Raw genomic sequence first — 7,933 nt, forward strand, 5'->3', positions numbered from 1 at the left:
AGGGTTGCGATCCGTTGCTGGACACGGAAAAAGACAAAAGACAAAAAAAAAAAAAAGAAAAGAAAGGAAGGAAACGTATTCATTAATAAATACTTATTGACAAATATTTATTATTAATAAGTATACATTGAGCTCTAGCTATGCTATAGTAAAGAAACTCACATGGAGCACTCTAAGTGCCAGGTGCATTCAAGGGTTACTGGCATTATCCATCTGAATGTGCATGACAACCCAGCAAATTTAAACTCTGTGTCTCACCTTACAAATTGGCCTTAAAAGACTCAGTCATCTGCTTAAGGTCTGCCTGAGCTGGGATTCCAAACTAGGTCTTGATTCTGAAGTCTGTGCTCTCTGAAGAGCCCACAAGAATACATACGTGCCTAGAATGTCTACCAGAGATGACTTTGAAAGAGTCAAGCTGAAATACACAGATGCCTTGGTACCTCTGGGGACTTCATACCTAAAGAGAAGCTCTGCTACTCTTCCCAAGCCATGACCATTGCCTGGGGCCCTCTTTTCTTCAAGAAGGTAATAGGCGAACTCTAAAATGATTAAGGGTGGACGTGGATCACTTATTAGTGAGTGTGCTGCCCAGGCAGAGCTCCGGGCCATGCTCTGGCATTAGCATGACCCTCTAAAATGGTGGATAAATTACATCATCTTGGCGACATCATTTTTTAAGAAATTTTCCTTCCCTTAGTACTTGGAATCAGGGTCACATTCTATTTAATCTGAGACCTCAAACTGGAACACTGCAAGGCTTTAAATGAAATTATATTTAAAACACAGCCAAAAGTTCATAGAACACTTAATTGTATGTGTGTGTGAGAGAGAGACAGAGACAGAGAGAAAAGGAGAGAGAGAGAACATCACCCAGCCTGTTAGAATAACTCACATCTTAGGTCAGAAAGTGCACGGAAACTTAAAAGCCAGACAATCACCATCCCTACTGCTCTTTCTTCTTGGTTCCTTCTGTACCAGGGACGCTTCTGTTTGCCTAGGGTGTTAATACTCAGAACAACCCTTTATGAATTGCCAGCTCTGGGATGGATAGTCACTTCACATTCATTGTAATATATCTGCATATTGATTCCTTAAATTGGGAATTATCACTCCACTTAACAGACAGGAAAACTGTCTCAAGCCATTAACTAATTTACTCAAAATCACCCAAATTGAACTCAGGTCAGGTTGCCTCTTAGAACCTGCATGTTGCCTGATCAATAGTTGCTAATTCTTCCCAATGCACGTGGACTACACGTCTGCACCTGAGATGTGCATGAACATCTGTCAGCTAGGCAAAAGCATGCCTCAACGTGAAACTGACCTTCAAGCCCTGAATTCAACAGTTAACTTGAGAATGAGCCATTTAATATGATGCACTAAAAACCCACAGTCTTCTATGTTGGCCTTGGCTGACCGTCACTTCTTGAGCTATTGTTAAAGAACCAGTCAAAACCTAAAGCTCGAATGCCCACAGACCCACCCACCCTGACCCCAAACATGCAAACACAACATTCTTTCCTTTTAGTTCTCTCATCTATCAAATCAGGATTGGGATTCATTTGCTTTTTTATTTATGGTTTGAGTTTCTGGATGTATAATTTGTAGATGATTTATTAAATTTGTTTTCCTAAACTAGAATAATATAACCCAAAATATCCAACTGAGCATGATGTATCTTACTTCAGCCATGAGATGTAAGTAGCATCATTTAAAAAATCATGCCTAAAGCATATTTTAAAAGGAAATTGATTGATACATGTGTGTAATATTCTAGATCTGTGCTGTTCAATTTGGTGGCCACTAGCTACCTGTGGCTATTTAAATTTAAATTATTGGAATTAAATAAAATTTAAAATTCAGTTCTTTAGTCTCATTAGTCACACTTTAAGTGTTAGATAGCAACCTGTGCCTACTGGTTACTGTATTAGACAATGCAAACACAGAGCATTTCCATTACTGAAAAAAGTTGCATTGGACAGCATCGTTCCACAAACTGGATAAATACAGCTATTCAGTTGTCTTTTAAGGAAAATAACCAGCGTTCTACATAGCTAATGCAACTTCCCAGGTATATTACAACTGAGCTAACCAACATTTTTGCCAAGTCCAGAAATTTCCTCTTAGCTCACTTTTTTGTTTTATCAGTCCCTACTTTACCATCATTACCCTACAAATCCATTTTGCTTCTGTGTCAATCAGTGGGCTAGAACTCTCCTGGCAGCTAAACCACTAAGGAGTCTCCATCCGCTCTAACTGTCCTGAGAACATAACTGATGATGGCACACATCTGAGAGACCCTCTACTGTCAGAGTAGCACAGCATTTGAGAATTCAAAGGGTCTTTAGAAGCCATATAAAGGCAATTCCCTCCTCTTCTCCACCATCAAACCTCTTGATAGAGTAGTCTATATTCACGGCCTCCACCAATCACTTCTTAACCTCTTCCTGTCTGGCATTGCTTAGGCACTGTGCTGGCATAGTCCTGCAAAGGTAGATACTTAGGAAACTGAGGCTCAGAGAGATTCAGTAAGTGTTGGAGCCAGAATTCAAATTCAGATTTGTCAGGCTTGAAAACTTTTGCTTTTGATCCCTGCAGATCACCATGCTGCTGCCCACAAATCACAAGACACCAACACATCCTACATACTGACTTACAAGGTCCAAACTCAGTCATCCTTGCCCCCAGCTTCCCTGCAGCAGGTCACCTATCAAGGTAGAGAAGACAAGAGCAGTTTTGAGTTAATAAGCAACACTCCCCCATATGGGGACTACCTGGATATTTTTAAAAGCTGTAGAAACTTTCTTACAGGTTATTCTAATGGTTATCGATCCACTACCAACAAAGTCATTCCTTGGAAGTCATTTGCACCCTAACGCAACTTGGCTATTTACTATTCAGAAAGCACTTTGAGTTGCATGTATTGAACTGTGGTGTGGGGAAATTCTTTAATTTCAACAAACTTTTGTGAGATTTAAATATGTAACCTTTATGTACATATACATTTATAAAAAGGCAACTGCCTCCAGATAGCAGTTACCTAATGGAGAGAAAAGGAAAATTGATACAACATGATTGGCAGTCATTAAAAGTCAACGCTGTCCTTTTATTTACTTTTTTTTCCCCATTCAAATAAGTGACTTTTGCGTGGCCAAATTGTTTAGACTAAATTATCTTCAGAAGAAAATTTGATGTGAAGAACTGCAAATTGCAGTTACTGGAAATATTGCCATTGCTCAGAACTGTCTTTAAAGGCCTAGAAGTGTTTTTATTAAACTCATTTGGAATGTTAACCAGATCTCTTTCATATGTTTCTTTCAAGAATATACTCTGCCATTGTCACACCAGTTCTTACTAACACTTAATGTAACTAAAGATTGAGTGCCCTGATCGGGGGGGCGGGGGGGAAATCATCAGCAAGGAGCTGAATGTAGTAAATCATACTCACCTCACAGCGCATTGACCACCAGACTGGATTTTGACCGGAGAATGTGCATGCAAGCCCAGGTAGGCTCAGACCGTGGCAGACTTGAGAATAACTTATCTATTCTCTAAACTAGTCTCATCTTTTGCCAGATCAAATATCCAAGGCACACATAGAAGGTTTTATGAGCATAAACTATACAAGCTTCTTACCACCACCCCTTTGTCTTCTGAGCCAACCATTGGGAAGATGAATATTGGAAGTCTAGAATCAGTGGTCTTCCTCAGGTGGCATAAAAAGAGATGACCCAAAGGCAGCTCCAGAGATGCCCTGGATCTATTTATGAGTGTAAAACCTTCTCATTACCTCCCCCTTCTCGCCCTTTGCCCCTCATCATCAGGATATCCTGAATCTAAGAGCAGTGAGTCTCCCAGCGGACAGATGACTCGTCATGTCATTTAAGTTTGTCAGTCAATGGAAACCAGAGCTCCAAAGTCTCTGTCCAGGACTCCCCCTGGGGAAGCCATTAAGGAGAAGGCAGCTTTGCCAGGTGTTTCTGTCCAGCTGGCCCAACTGGCATGTGCAAGGGCATCTACTTATACTCAGGACCTGGCATGAAGACAGGGTGCTGGAAGGGTGCTGAAGAAGGTTTGCTCTCCACTTTCTCACCATTTGCCATGGACAATGGACAGGAAAGAAAATAGACTCAGCTACTAGTGGAAAACATATATTTGGGGACAGAAAATTTGGATTCCTTATCCAACCTGCACTTTGATATGTGAACTTACATTTTCCAATAACCTCTCTGACACTCAGTTTCTTCATCTATAAAGTGGGAAGAAACCAAACAAAACTGTTCTTGTTCTGCCTAGCCCACGGGTAGCCAGAGAGCATATAAAAGCAGTTTTTAAACCATAACTAAAATGCCAGGTAATATTCATTTGACTCTCAAATGTTTATTTGTAACCACAAACCTCTCCCAAATTCCAAGCTCACATTTCCACCTATCTATTCTGCAGGTCTTCCCAGATGACTCATAGGTGTCTGAGATATCTACTCCACCCTCCAAGCAGCCAGGTAGTCTAAAGAACTTGACAAGTTGGCTCCAGGTCAGAAGCCTCCTCTAAGAGCTGAATACTGCTGTATATCACATTTCCAACCAATTGTCAACCTGGCCCTCAAACAGAGTTTATTTTTAAAAAGCAAATATACTCTTTCTTCCAAAGCCTATTCCTCCTGGGTTCCTTTATCTGTCAGTGATGGTAACTCTTATAGATTATGTAGGTTTAATGCAGAAGTATTGTTCCAGACATGTCTCCACCTGTCCCCATCCCATTAATCACCATTTTTTCTGTCCCTTCTTACAACTCAGTGTCCAACAAAACCAGACTTGAACCTAATTCCAGTCATGTGACCTTGAGGAACTTTCTTCACCAAACAGGTGCTTGGTGTTTTCATCTACGAAGTGAGAATATGTTATTTGCAGATCTGTTGTAAGAACTAAGTAAGATTGTGTTTATGAAATGCATAGTACATTGCTAGTTTAGTTCTACTTTCCAGCTATGCTGGATGCTTCACTAATGTCCAATAATGCCCAGACTTTCCCATTCCCATCTCCACATCCTCAAATCTGTTCTTTACTTTGCCTGGACTCTCCTCTCCCCACCCCCATTTCTGCCTGTCAGGTTACGTGCGTCCTCACCAACCATCCTCCAAATGCTAAACCTACCTTTGGCATCTAGGAGTGAGGCCTACTTCCTCTGAACTGTAAGTGACTCTTGCACTTGACCTCACAACTCATGAAGCACTTGACATGACTGCTACATACTCTGCTTTTGTATATGTCATCTCTTCTTGTGAACTTTTTTGTATGTATCTTCCTTACACACACATTCTATTTACTTAATCATTTTTAAATGACTGAAAGGAATGACCCATCAATCAATTAACCAATGACTGATACCTAGACCTGGCACAAGCCAATGGAAAGTGACTCAAAAGTGATGGAAGGATGTAAACAAAGAATAAGACACCAAAGACACTTCACATTTGAGTGCTGATTTTTTAATGAACATCTTATAATCTTACAAAATAACTGACTGTCGCTGTTTTACATTACAATACAGTAGATCAGCTTCTTTCACTATGTTCCCACTCAAGCCATGCCCTGGGTGCTAACTGACGCGCTCAATAATGATTGCACAGAATAGAGGAAGCGCCAGCCCAATGCCTTGTAATGGAGGAAATGGAAGGAGAGAATCAAGAAGAGCTCTTTACCTCCACTTTTTGCCAGCAGCTGCCCATTTTCCTCACTCTGTCTTCTCATCCATGTCTCTCTGATTTGAGGCTGTCATGCTAGTCATTAGAGTCAGTCAGCTCTGGGCAACCTGGGCACCAGAGCCCCTACTTACTAGGAAAAAGAGGAAGCAGAGAAGTGATTTTGGAACAAAGAAATAGACAGAAGAGCCTCTGGGTGAGGCCCTCCCTGACTCCCTTGGTGAGTAAGAGCAGCAGAATGCAGACCACCACATAGAATGAATGTGAATTGATATTCTTGGGATCTGTAACTATTTTGTCTCAGTCCTTCAACTTTATCAGCAACCTGAGTTACTCAAAACACTAGGCCACAGGGACAAAGACTGGAAGAACCTGCCATCTCTGAATGGCTTCAGCTGACTGTGGCTGGGCAGCCTTCAGCCTGAGGGCTTTTCACACACCACCGGAACTGTCCTCTCACTTACCCAGGGCAGTGGTGAATTGCAGATGTGGCCAACAGAGAATAAAATATTTTAAAATAATTATGAAACAGAAATGGTCTCACTGTTACTCTTGTGGAGATACTGAGCACAGACACACACTGGCGTGAACCACAGGTTCCATGTTCCTATGGGAGCTGCAGCTTTCTGAGCTGGGTTATGCCCACAATAACTGTTCCTCTGCCTCAATTTCAGACAAGGCAGGATTCCTTAAGGTAGAGCTTGACCAGTTTCCAGAAATTTGTATATTTTCTCCAAGAAAACAATTTTTCAACATGTTTTTTTTTTTTAAATAGAGAATCTAAACTTTTCCACTGTCCTTTCCATATTGAAGTCTATTGGAATCCAAAAAATAAATATTTATTGTCTCCCTGAAGACACTAAGTGTTACCCCAGACAATGAATGGTATCTAGGTTAAAGTTTGCTTTATGGTTAGAAATACGGAGGACAGGGTTTCTGGATGAGCAAACTGCTCTCCCCTTTCCCCAGTGACATTGCTGCCCTTGTTCCACACACCCATGGACAAATGTATGTAGCAGCCTTATTCTTATGTTTTTTCTGTTCCAGAATATTGTTCTTTCCTACATGGTAGTGTGGGTAATATTTCCTCCTCCTGTTTGCAAAGCCATTGCTTTAGTGTTGATGGAAGGAGTAGAAAAATTGTGGTCAGAGCCAAAAAGCAGATATAGTGAAACCGCATTGAACTCTAAATTTCACCTGTCCTTGGTATCCATTGAAGAAGAATCTTTGAGGAAGACAATCCTCACAACCCTTCCTAAGATGATAAGATGAGGGTGTTGAACAGAAATTAGCTTCTTAGGCTCTTTCCAAGGCCGTTACAATAAAACATAACTGCAATAGACCACATGCAAAAAAAGAGTGAGCCTGGGATGTAAATATGGGCAGGGCCACTGTGCTCATGCTGTGTGCAGCCCCCCTACTGAAAATGAAAGGGTAAAGACAACAAGATGGACCCTAAATCACTGAAATTCTTCTTTCTCCCCACAGAGTGTCACCCTCGCTCCATGTGTTTCCATAGCTTGCTCAAGTCGAAATCTCTGGGTCACAGATTCCCTACACTGTGTTTGAACAGAATTGATCACAGATTCTGCACTGTCTGAAGGATCCACTTGGGTGTTCTTTGGAGACTTGGAACAGGGGTTAAGTCTCCTTGACTCGTTTCGTCTTCTTGCCCTCGGCCCTGATTTAACTCTCACCTCTCCATGGCCTCCTTCGGCTCCTTCTCTGCCTGTTCTTCCATCTCCCACCTTCCCCCTATGTCATTTCCGTAACATCTTTTTCCCAGAAAATCAACAGTTGGTCATGTGGCTGTGCATGATGGCCAGGCTTGGGCACGTCTAGTAAGGAGTGAAACCACAGGCCAAGGATGAGGAATATGTGAGTCCCTGTCATCCTGGTGATCAGAGAAGGATCCCTAATACAAACTTGTTGGCTGGCTGGCTGGCTGAGAGCTATGCTTGGAACGGGCACATAGGTAAATGGAGAAAATCTTGGGCCTCACCAACTCCAACAGAGAGTTCTGAGAAGTGGAGAAAAATTAACGTGGTCTTTTTGACTAGGTACTCAAGAACCATAGTTAGTCCTCCCAGACCATCACCAATGGGTACTCACTCTCAGCTGTCCCTGCCTCTTAATAAAATCATTCTGACCTCCACCTTCCATCTCCTTTAAGTGGGCCCAGCTCCCAGGTCATAAAAAAATGATTAGCTGACATGCTAGCACCCAGAA

The sequence above is a fragment of the Galeopterus variegatus genome, unplaced genomic scaffold (assembly GCF_000696425.1).
Source record: "Galeopterus variegatus unplaced genomic scaffold, G_variegatus-3.0.2 Scaffold6284, whole genome shotgun sequence".
In the NCBI taxonomy this organism is placed as follows: Eukaryota; Metazoa; Chordata; class Mammalia; order Dermoptera; family Cynocephalidae; genus Galeopterus; species Galeopterus variegatus.